Source organism: Oreochromis aureus, linkage group 4, assembly GCF_013358895.1.
Source record: "Oreochromis aureus strain Israel breed Guangdong linkage group 4, ZZ_aureus, whole genome shotgun sequence".
Lineage (NCBI taxonomy): Eukaryota > Metazoa > Chordata > Actinopteri > Cichliformes > Cichlidae > Oreochromis > Oreochromis aureus.
In genome coordinates, this window is record NC_052945.1 from 22,435,587 (window position 1) to 22,449,133 (window position 13,547).

The window sequence follows — 13,547 nt, forward strand, 5'->3', positions numbered from 1 at the left end:
TAGAATAATAATACTAGAAAGCAATATTAAAAAAATTCTAACAACAGATTATCAAGCTTAAACGCGTTGCTGTTGTTTAGTGCGTTACAAGAAAACAAAACGAGAAACAAAACATCGGCCCGTAAAAACAAAAATCACCATCGGCCCACCGGGCAAATGCTCTGTATGTCCGATGGCCAGTCCAGTTGTGTGTATAACTGGGTAACTGCATTTGTAATTGTGCATTATATTACAAACAATAAGAGTTAACACTTTGGGGCATTATTTAGTTTTAATTTTCATATTTTTCAGTTTGGTTCAAATTGGAATTGTAACACTTTTATAGGTATTTGACTTCTTCATGAAATAAATGTCATATTTTCATTAGATACTCACAATTTTCCCACATGATACTTGTTCTTGGTTTATTTCTGTATGGTACAAAATGTCATACAGAAAGAGGATCAAATCCTTCTTTGATTTTGTGCCACAGAGTCCCAGGGTCTTCTGGACCAGTTCAAACAAGAACACCACTTAAAGCCTCCTCTGTCATTAAAATGGACAACATGGAAGAATTAGAAGACATTGTGGAAAGTGTGGAGTCTCTATTGAGGATATGATTCCGGGGCCAGCACTCCTCCTTCTCCTCCTCCTCCTTTCCCTGCTGGACTTCGCTGTGTGTCTCACTGAGTTTTTAAATGCAAGAATGCTTGAAGTGTCTGAGTCAATGCTGAACCTTTTCTTCAGTAAGTCTTTATAGTGAGAGCTCCCACTACTTTTCCTCTTTTTTTTTTTTTACCTGCAGGGTGACTGATCAGCTGTCCAGGAGCTGACAGGTGAGACATTGGTCAGACATTAATCTTCAGTTCATTTCTAAAAAGCTGAAGGGAAATTATGACTTGTTTTGATGTGGTGAGTTTTTGTACAGAGTTTCTTCCTCTTGTGTCACTGTGACTCTCGAGCACAATAATAAACAGCTGAATCCTCACTGGTCAAGCTGCTCATCTGCAGATACAACTGCTTTCTGCTGTTTCCTCTGAATGAAAGAGAGTAGTAGATGCTGCTACTACTACTGTAGATCAAAGCGATCCACTCCAGTCCTTTTCCAGCAGCCTGTCTGACCCAAGCTGCATCAATATCACTGCTGAACCCTGAGTATGTACAGGTCAGTGTGTGGGAGTCTCCAGGCCTTTTAACCACTGATTCAGACTCAGTCAGTGTTTGACCTTCAGTACCTAAAAAGTGTTAAGAGTTCATTAGTGTAATCAAATTTTCTTTCCATAATTTTATTTGTCCAATTAATTAGTTTGCTCTTACCAGCTGAGAAATTCAACAGAAAAAGAAAAAATGCTAAATAAAAAGGTCTGATCATTGTAACAGTTGTTGTCCAGTCTGCAGAGTGTATGTTGAGTCTTTGTGTTTTGTGCTGCAACATATATGAAGACAGTAAAGATAACAGTTTTGCATTGTCTCCTCCTCTTTTCAACACCTTTTAATTCATTGGGCATAATTTAAACTGACGATATCATGAACAGTAAAGACACTAAAAATCGTAAAATATGACTGAATAAAAATAATCTACAATTCATTCATGGTCTTAGAGCTCCTCCTCTGGGTGTTTCATGTTATAACTGTTCAGGCACTGAGAGGTTTTCGTTCAGCTCTGCTGATGGTTTGTGATACTGTGGCTCTCGAGCACAATAATAAACAGCTGAATCCTCAGTCGTCAAGCTGTTCATCTGCAGATACACCTGCTTTCTGCTGTTGTCTCTGGAGATGGTAAACCTGCCTCTGACTGACTGAGAGTAGAAGATATTGCTGCTATCACTGAGGATCCGAGCAACCCATTCCAGTCCTTTTCCAGCAGCCTGTCTGATCCAAGCACCATTAATATTACCACTGAACCCTGAGTATGTACAGTCCAGTCTGTGGGAATCTCCAGGCCTTTTAATCACTGATTCAGTCTCAGTCAGTGTTTGACCCTCAGTACCTACAGACAAAAACATGATTAGCTTCTTTATATCAAACATATCTTAATGTTTGCAGAGAAATGTGCTGTCCTTACCAGCCCAGTAAACTGACACTATAAGAAAAACAAAGGTAAACCCAGGACACTTCATTGTAAAAGTCATGTCTCTCTACTCAGTCTACAGTCATGAAAACCAGTCTTGCAGTCCCTTTGTTATACTTGGCTACACATGTGTAAACATCTAAATTTGCATAAACTCCTCCTTAAAGAAAAACACACTTCATCTCATAAAAACATTTGCACACCACTTATAATAACATTTTTAAGGAAATATTACATGTATTTACAAATGATTATGATTATTTGTTACTTAATAAAGAACATTTTTCTCTCAAAATTTATACACCAATTTATTTCTGATACATCAGTGAAAAACTCCATATATATTCATTATTAAATGTGTGCACCATAAAGTAATACAGTAATTAACAATAGGAACATTATGACTCTTTACTGTTAAAGCTCATGTTGATGGAAGTGGATTCACTACAACATCAGCTGTTGCTTAAAAACAGAAACTAGAGCAGTAAACATTTTATGAGGCATCCAAAACTCCATAAAACAAAACTAAACTCCAATAAAACTAATCTTCAGCATGGTGAATGATGAACATATCAAAAAGGGTTTTCCATACAAAAAACAATTATATAAAAAAGTAACCAAACACCACTGACAGAATAAGGAACAACAGGGTGTCTGCCCACAGACAAGCAAAAACAAGAATACATAATTAGATTATTTGATCTTGGCATTATGATGTTTATGATTTAGATTTCACGGTGTCACTATGACTCTTGAAGAAAGCAATAAACAGCAGAATCCTCTGATGTCATCTGCAGATTCAGCTGCTTTCTGCTGTTTTCTCTGGAGATGGTAAACTGGTGCTGAACTGCTGCGATTAATATTTCTGTCTAACACTCCCTCTATCAAGAATAGCGACCCCTTAAAACAATTTCCCTTTTTTCCTAAATATACCTTGAAATTATTATTGGTCTTAGAGCGCCTCCTCTGGTGGCTTCATAATACAAATGTGTTCATGCACTGAGAGGTTTTTATTCAGGTCTGTGGATGGTTTGTGTTACTGTGACTCTCTGGCACAATAATACACAGCAGTGTCTTCAGGCTGCATATTCTGTCCATTTAGAGTTACTGTCTTGCTTGAAGTGTCTAAATCAATGCTGAATTTGTTCTTTAGTGAATCTTTATAGTATGAAGCTGAAGTATGTTTCATCCCAATCCACTCCAGTCCTTTCCCTGCAGGCTGTCTGATCCAAGCTGTCCAGTAGCCAAGAGAATAAGAGACCTGACAGGTGATGGTCAGACGCTGACCTGGCTGCACAATCACAGAGAGTGGCTGTGTCAGCTGTTCACACTTCACACCTGTGGAGAAAACGTGTTGAATATAGTAACAGTAAGAATCAGTGTGCTGCGATCATATTATTGCTGTTCATTGAGACTCACAGGATCCAGCAGCAGCAGAGCTAAAGAGAACATGTTGGTACTAAATATGATCTGATGGGAGCTTCTCATCTTCTTCTGACTTTATATCAGCCTGTGAGGAAGTTTGATTTGCGTACAGAGGGATTCTGTTAGATTATACGAGAAAACAGATCATACTGTGGCATTGAGTAGTAAGAAAAAGAGTTTCAGCACAATTAATAGAAAATTACTGACGCCCATTTACTGCACTGCTTTCATGCAGCAATGTTCATATTTTGCAGTCAGTTGTTTTCAGTGGGAAAGATCTGAAACCTAACAGTGATTAGCACAAAGTATTCAGATGGTGAGTGTGATGCATTTAACAGCTCCTTTTAGTCCCCTTTATGAACTGGTGAGACAGAATACTTCAGAAGTACTTGTTGTTTAAACAAATTATAAAATATTTAATAATGAGTTCATGCTGATATTTGTCCTGCTCAGCAGCAAATCCAGTTAGATATTAAATATGATTCATTCATGTTCCATTTCAGTATTCTAAACTTTTAGATTTTTTGTAGAAATGTAAAAATATTTTCTAACATTTTTGACAAAAAGTTTAATCAGAAAATCAAACACTGCAAAATCAGCTACTCACCTTTTAGCGTGCATTTGTATGTGCATCTTTATACCGCCCCTTAAATATGCAAACCATATTCTTCTGCCATGTGTGTATCTGGCACAGTAACACACAGCACAGTGCTCTGGTATTAGTCTGTGCACACTGCTGACATATCCATCTGCAAGTGCATCACTTTGTATCAATCCCATTGATGCAATACTGCATACTGGTGGATTAACCATTACAGAAACATGAAAGTTTTACAAAAATAAAATCTCCAGGGCTGATATATGCAACACTGACACTGCTGAAAGGCAGTTCTTATATATTATTATTTTTATATATTCAGGTATTCATAAACATTATACTTATATATTAATATCATATTATTTGTTTTTAAATCATCTCTGTGTACTACAAAAATTTTGTAATTCACCACCTGACTGTATCTGTGTGATTTATTGTACATACTATGGTGGAACAAAATATATATAATAAAAATACCAAAATTAATTCTATTTAGTCTGACCTGAATTAATGCTGATTAATGCATTACAGATGGTGTTTCTTCACAATGTTGTTGATGTTGAACAGCAATGAATTAATTTATCTTGATGTAAACTGCAGAAAGCAAGTTTTCCATGTACTTGGACAACATTTATTCCTCATGTGTCACTGTGGCTCTGGAGCACAATAATAAAAAGAAAAAGAGTGTAGATTTCATTTTTATTATTATTATTATTATTATTATTATTGTTGTTGTTAATGTGGGTCATCTTTGTTGATTTGAATCTACCTTTGATTAACTGGAAGTAATAAATATAAGAACTTCCTGTGTTTATAAAGGCAGCCTGTTCATAGGGTAGTCTCTGAATAAGAATCCAGAGCCTGTACAGATCAGTCTGTGAGATTTGAATGACTGGTTCAGATTCTGTCAGAGTCTGACCATCAATACATGTCAAGTTAAATTGTTTGGAAACACAAATAAATGCTGTGTAATGTTAGAGTCTATAAATGTTTTTATGTGCCCAGCATAATAAGTGTCTATACTGCCTTTTGAACTACAGATGACTGTTTAAATACCCTGAAATATGTCACTGATAAATTCATGAGTAATAAAATAAATGTTTCAGAGAGCCCAGGATTCAGCAACCAACAGCATCAGCAGAGCTACAGGTGAACTGATGGGAGCTTCTTCTGTTCACAGCACTAACATCACTCTTTATAAGAGTCTGAGAGGAAGTTTCCTTTGGATACAGACTGGCAAAGACAAATTATAAAAGTGATAAGAGTTCTCCTGTCACTAATAGTTAGAGATTGCAGTCGTGGTGCAAAAATTCTTTGGTGCATACACAAAACAATGTAATTCACAACACTAGCTCAGAGATGTTTGACCTTTTTTATATCACTGATGAAATTTAAAACATTTAGATAAAGCAAAAGAAAACAATTACAATTACACAGAGATGAGCACAATGTATTTGTCAGTGTGTTTATATGTATTAATTAATTATTTATGCAAATTTAGCATTTTCTTTTTTTTTCTTTTGATATATTGAGTTATTGTACAGAGTTTCTTCCTCTTGTGTCATTGTGACTCTCAAGCACAATAATAAACAGCAGACTCCTCAGTCATCAAGCTGTTCATCTGCAGATACACCTGCTTTCTGCTGTTGTCTCTGGAGATGGTGAAGCGGCCTCTGACTGACTGAGAGTAGAAGATATAGCTGCTATCACTCTGGATCCAAGCAACCCACTCCAGTCCTTTTCCAGCAGCCTGTCTGACCCAAGCAGCATGAATATCACTGCTGAACCCTGAGTATGTACAGGTCAGTCTGTGTGATTCTCCAGGCCTTTTAATCACTGATTCAGACTCAGTCAGTGTTTGACCCTCAGTACCTACAGACAAAAACATAATTAGCTTCTTTATTTCAAACATTTCATAATGTTTGCAGAACAAATGTGCTGTCCTTACCAGCCCAGTAAACTGACACTATAAAAAAAACTAACATAAAGCCAGGACATTTCATTGTAAAAGTCATGTCTCTCTGCTCAGTCTACAGTCATGAAAACCAGTCTTGCAGTCCCTTTGTTATATTTGGCAACACATGTGTAAAGATCTGAATTTGCATAAACTCCTCCTTAAAGAGAAACACACTTCATCTCATAAAAACATCAGCACACCACTTATAATAAAATATTTAAGCAAATATTATATATATTTACAAATGGTTATTATTATTTGTTACTTAATAAAGAAAATTTTTCTCTCAAATTTTACATACCAATTTATTTCTGATACATCAGTAAAAAACTCCATATATATTCATTATTAAATGTGTGCTCCATAAAGTAATACAGTCATTAACAATAGGAACATTATGACTCTTTACTGTTAAAGCTCATGTTGATGGAAGTGGATTCACAAGCAAAAACAAGAATACATAATTAGATTATTTGATCTTGGCATTATGATGTTTATGATTTAGATTTCACGGTGTCACTATGACTCTTGAAGAAAGCAATAAACAGCAGAATCCTCTGATGTCATCTGCAGATTCAGCTGCTTTCTGCTGTTTTCTCTGGAGATGGTCATTTTTTCTGCAAAGCAAATTTAACTACAGGAATAAATAAAGTAGGCTTGAATTGCAGAAAGCAAATTTCGTATTTTCTTTTATACATATATATATATATATATATATATATATATATATATATATATATATATATATATATATATATATATATTGAGTTTTTGTACAGACTTTCTTCCTCTTGTGTCATTGTGACTCTCGAGCACAATAATAAACAGCAGAATCCTCAGTTGTCAATCTGCTCATCTGCAGATACACCTGCTTTCTGCTGTTGTCTCTGGAGATGGTAAATCTGCCTCTGACTGACTGAGAGTAGTGGATATAGCTTCTATCATCCTCAGTAAAAGCAATCCACTCCAGTCTTTTTCCAGCAGCCTGTCTGATCCAAGAGGCATTAATATCAACACTGAACCCTGAGTATGTACAGATCAGTCTGTGTGAGTCTCCAGGCCTTTTAATCACTGATTCAGACTCTGTCAGTGTTTGACCCTCAGTACCTACAGACAAAAACATAATTAGCTTCTTTATTTCAAACATTTCATAATGTTTGCAGAAGAAATGTGCTGTCCTTACCAGCCCAGTAAACTGACACTATAAGACAAACAAACATAAAGCCAGGACAGTTCATTGTAAAAGTCATGTCTCTCTGCTCAGTCTACAGTCATGAAAATCAGCCATGTAGTCCTTGTGTTATATTTGGCAACACTTGTGTAAAAATCTGAACTTGCATCAGTTTCTTCTCCTCAAACAGGAACAAGTGTCATGTCACACAAACTTTTGCACACCACTTATCAGGTAAATCTTATCAGGTAAATGCACAAATTATGCTTATTATTTATTACATAATGCACAATAATTTTCTCTCAAAATGTATGAATTTCTGATAAATTTGTAAAAATCTCCATATGTAATAATCATTAAACACATGTTCTATGAAATTAATATTACTGTGGGAACAATATGACTTGTTACTGTTGCAGATCATGTTGATGGCATCTCTGAAAAAGTTTTACAAACAACAGCTGTTGCTTAAAAACCAGCACTAAACGAGTAAACCATTTTATCAGACATCTAAACCTCCACAAAAAAGTACAATCCTCAGTACCTTCAAATAAGCAGCCCATTAGATACAATGATGCAGATATTTTATTTCTCCTTTCACCAGTGAAAGTAAATGTATCATCCTTATCTGACCAGTTCATTAAAAGAATGAGAAAAGTGAACCAAATATGAAGTCTGAACAGAATGAAAATTATTTGCTGTATCTCTGTTCAGTCTACAGTTGGTACAATGTTTTACTCTCTGTCTTAAATTCTTTAGCATTTATGTAAAAATGAACAAAAACATAGTTTTGCATCAGCTCCTCCCTCTCAAAGAGAATCACACTAAAGCCAACTTCAGTATACTAGAATTTATTGACTTAACTATTGTTACATTAATTGCATTCTGATCAGACAAATCTTGTAAATCCACACTTTCTTTGTATTTATTTACTCTCTGGTCACCAAATCATACTTGATAATTTATTAAGGGTTATGATGAGTAAATCAACAGGAATTAAAATGGAACTTTAAAACTCGTTTATTATTATTTACTGATTCGATTGGTCGGTTGATAGCAGCAGTTCATTTATATAAATATGAAAACTTAATTTAACTTGTTGATTTCGCTGAGTTTTTGTGCACTGTGGCTTTTGAGCATAAAAATAAACAGCAGAATCATCATTCATCAAGCTGTTCATGTGCTGATACACATACTTTCTGCTAAACCCTGAGTATGTACAGGTCAGTGTTTGACCCTCACTACCTACTGAAATGTTAGCAAATTATTAGTGTAATCGCATTTCTTTACATCAGTTAACTCATCCAACAGAATGTCTGTCAGCTGAGAAACAAAGCAGAAACTGTAAAACTACTAAATTAACTGATCTGGTCATTGTTAAAGTCAGAATGTCTTTGAACAGTCAACAGTGTGTCTGTTAGATTGAATCCCAACTTTTACTCTTGACCATATATATTTATATTCAAATTAGTTTTGCATCGACTCCTCCTCAGCAAAGAATACCTGAAAGAGGAGAAAATGATCCTGATTTAATGGTGATCATTGTAGCTGATGAGCAGTGGCCCCTTTGAAAGCAGCATGTGCTGTGCAAACCCCTCAGCTGAGTGAATGACCCAAAATGTTGTACTTGTACTTCATTTGTTGTGCCTGCTGATAATCTTTACAGACACTGTATTGTCCCGGTTCTTGTCATCGTGTTTTTTCTACTGGGACAATATAATGGGCATCATCCAGAGAGCACCCTGCTCAACTCAGCAGCAAACTGTTTATGTGCATCAGAAGCCATTGGAAATATTGGTATGTATTCAGTAAGAGCCCTTAAGATTCCTGTTATGAAGCTGGTAAAGCCAAAGGGACACAACCAGAAACAAAACTTCAACTAAATCACTGACCAACTAACTGCTCTATGTTTTAAATAGCTAATGAAATAACATGTTTCCTAACAAATTAATAAGTCCTAATATGGTACTTCTTTAAGAACGTATTGTACACTGTAAAAACGATAACTAGTAATTGTTGATTTGAGTAAAGTTTTCAAATTAAACTGACTTAGAAATAAAACTTTCCATTTACAACCTAAAATAGCTTGTCTGCCCAACAAATTTCTTCCATTGTTGTCCTAACTAAGATTTTCTAGCGAGCATAACAAAGATTATCAACTTTTGAGTAGATTTTTGAGTCGAGTTGGGAACCGTGGAAACCCCGTAGGTGACTGGCACACGTCGTGGTCTGAATAAGTTTGAACTAGACCAAACGAGTCTGAGCAGACTGTGTGACAGTGGTTTGTCGATGTGTTCTGAACTGAAAACCTGCTAAGAAACTTTGAACAAACGTGGCCAAAGTTGGATGAAAATTACAATTTTTCGACCATTACGGATTTTACCTGGTCTGAAGTTGGAGTGTATTATTTGACCATTTTTGGACAGGTGCGGGAGCTGCCGGCCATTTGCCCTAGCAGGTAAGCTAACGACATCTGTTATTAGGATTTTCTACAAGCGCTAGGCTGCATCCTCCTGAGGACCCAGGAGGGTGGAACGAGTAAAGCACTGAAAAAAAGCCAAACAATAACATATTTAAGTCATCTAAGGGACTTATATATCATGTTTAAGCTAGCGAAGGAGGACCGCGCGGGGGTTGAAAATGATATGCCAGGAGTTCGCTGTTCTCGCTGCTCTAGCGAGCCTTGAATCCCAGCTAGCTATCGAAGCTGGTGGTAACAGACGTCTCCGAAAACGTAGAAGCATTTTTGCAAAATGTGTTGTCTTAATAAACTGAGCAGATATTTGAAATTTACACAGCTACATTCTCGCCTGAAAATACCTTAAAAGTTTACTTTGTGACCCAGAAAGAGTAATAAGAGTAATATTAAAACTAAGTGGCTGCCGCCATTGTTTGAAACTAGAATCGGCTGGGCTGCGCTATGAATTCTGGCATAGGGTGGGCCACGAAGGATACACCTGACCCATCCTTCAAAGCTGTGGAAAGTATTGTATTGTTTTGAGAGCCTTTTTGTTGGTGGAGTATTGATTTTATGTACAATTCCACGGGTAGACGCGATCTGTACGGTCCGACTTTGCACATGCGCAGTAAGGATCGGGAGTCTGATCCGTAACTTTTTTTTTTCTCGTTTTTTTTCTACATTATATTGAAATGTTTCATTATTGCAAACATTTTCTCTCAGGCGGAGAGAGGTCGTGGAGTGTCAGCCTATGGTATCTGAGGTCCAGGAGAGATGACCTGCGCTGTTTTCCTCTGAGGAGGTAAGACTGTCCTAATTTATTTATAATTTAATTATTATTCAAATTGGGCATGATTTATACTTATATTGAAGCAGTACGGTATTTGCTGGGGCAATCTCATAATTTTGACTTAGCATGTATTTTTTTTTTCTTTTTGTGCTAGAAATAGGACTTCTATAGTCTGAGATTGTTAGGGAAAGAATACTAAGGCAGGTCACAGAATCTGATTGGTCACAGATTTTGGTGCAACTTAGAACATAATATGTATTTTCATATTGATACTGGGTTTTGTGGGGGTGTTTCTATTCCTGTGCAAAAGACGTATTCATGAGAGATTTTTGAAGTAGGTAGGTTTTGCTGTTGATGACACAGTCAGGCATATAACATGGTGCAGACTGTCCAAGACAGCTACCCAGGAATTTTCTGTGCTGAATAAATGACAATATTTTGGTGAATGTATTGTTTAGATATCTGAAAATTTCATCGGATCACAAGCAAAGACCTCCTGGGGACCTTCAATGCATCCCTTGACAAAGTTGTGCCTGGCCTGCTGAAACTGTACTGGTCTAAGAAGGAGCTCTTGGTGAGGAGATGGAAGACCTCCTGGATAAACTTGATGAACAGGTGAGTGAAGTGCTCCTTTATCTGACATTTTTAGAAGAGAGTATACTTTTCTCTTAACAGAAACTGAAAAGATGTTGGCTTCAAACAAAACACATCAGTGGATATGTCAGTAAAAATGAATGTCATGAGTCATTGCTTTGTTCTTATTTGGCAGTATTTTATTTAATTTGTAAAACGAAAGTAAAATTGTTAACATGGTGTTGTTGTTGGGTTTTTTTGGGGGGTTGTACGTTTTGCGTGTTGCTGGGTCTGACCTGTGCTTTACTTTCATTACTATGAGAGTTCTGATTTTGCATTGTGTATAGTACACCATGTTACTTCACTAATTGAAATTCTTGTTTTCCACTGAATACTCTTTAGACATCCAACACTGTGTCCAACGGGCACTGAGAGGCCTGCCCATTTTCCTCAAGAGAAGATGCAACAGAGGTTTTCCTGAAGTGCTTAGTAAGTACAAAAAAAAAGTAATGCAAGTAAAACTAATTGCTATGAGATGTTTTTAAAGGATGAGTTTATCCAAAATGGAAATGTACACTTTCTCAGTGCAGTCCAGATAATTTTATAGTGGGGATTGCAGTTGTCATAACTCTCACTCCTTTTTTCTGCTGAGCAGCAGCTGGGCATTGTTAGTGGTTGTTCCATAGCAGAAAATATTTTTGTACAAAACTCACAAGGTGGCATTAATTAAAAGAAAATAAGCTTTTTCTTCTTAAAACCTCCATGGGTCAAACGACCAGCATGGTATAGAGGTTAAAGTTAAAATCTTTAGAAATTTGTTTTGTCTTTAGTTTTTCTTAGCTTTCAATAATTCATATTTTACTTTTCTTCAGGACACTGACATTTTGGAACCAGTGTTGAACGGTGCATCAGTTGCCATCCTCACCATCCTACAAGATGACGATGCTGATACGTCTGTGCGAGAACATGCAGTTGTGTTGGAAGGGGACATTGTGCTACATAACATTCCAGATCTCTCTACTGCCCTGGCACACCTCTTTGGCCTTCTGTATGCCCTCAATATTGATTATCTAAAGCAGATGAGTTTTACCTTTGAAGCAATTCAGGCCATCTTATTTTGGCCTGGTCGGACAATATGAAGGTGAAGTGGATAAATCATTATTCGAAATGTAAATTTTAGTCAGATGAATCTGTATTGTTGAGAATATATGGTGAAAATTTGTCTTGTAGTATTTTAAAAGATTTGTTATAGTGTTAGTTTCCTCTTCATTGATGGTAACATTTCTAAGAACTTTTAACTTCCATAGTTCATCATAGTAAGCCTGTGTAAAATGTCAATGTCTGGGTGCATAGGCAATCGTTTGTAGCACTACCCTATTTAATGTGCAATAGTTATGTTCAGCTTTTACAAGACGGTCAGGGTGTGTGTGCATGAATTATTAAGTTGCTGGACACTTTTCTTTTTGGTTCTGGACTCTAGAATTTTAACGTCTCTGCTGGGGTGCTCAAAGCACCCAAAAGAAACTGGCAACACGTTTTTGTTTGTTTGTTATTTCTTTTCTTTCTTTCTTTTTGTTTTTTTAACAGAAATTCACCCTACTACCCATGACATTCTGAAATGTACTGAAAAGACTGTTGAACAAAATAAATAAGCTTTTAGATAACATTGAATTGTGCTTTGTTTTATTCTATATCTATTAAGTGTTTTTTCAAGTATAATAACAACATACATTTTCCTTTGTTTATATAGGTAAATTTTCAACTCACTGGAGTAAGAATTGTATGATTACTCAACAAGAATATCTGTGTTTGGTGAAGGCAGAAATACATGGCATTGAAACCAGAATTTCTTCGTTAGACTTCCAGGATTATCCTAATTAGGTGAACAAGAAGATCCAAGTTGGCAGAACTTGTAAATCTTAGTTGAGTCAACAACAGTTGGCAAAAGTTGAGAAAACTCAAAAATCTCTTGCATCATGTTGCCTTGAAATTTTACGTTTTCTCAACATTTTCTTTTTTACAGTGTAGTTGCAAACTTTAACACCCAGGAAACTAAAGGTTAGATGAAGATAAAAGCAAGAAAAGCTTGTCGAAATGTAGGTCCTTATATAAACCTAAAAGCCTTCTCTCACATAAACAAAAATAAAACCAAGTGCTGTAAGGATCCAACAAAAATATACATGATTAATAAAACCAGTGACATTATAATCAGCTCGACTTGTTTAAATAAAGGCCAAAAACAACTGTTAACAGGCTTAATTCATGTGAGAGACAACTTCTTTCCATCATGATAGCAGAGCTAGTTTTTAAGGGGCTAAGCAGGCAGTGAGATATTTACTTCCTGTCTAAAGTTTCTGCCGCACTGACACTTGAATCATTACACATGCAAAATCCTTCCTGACATCAGAACAAAATAACACGATATTAGAAGATGTTAATAAAATGTACCACTGGGAGGGAGCTTCTCTCCTTCTGTTGCAACCAAGTGTCTTATATAAAGTCTTTATGTTAGTATGGATAGAAGT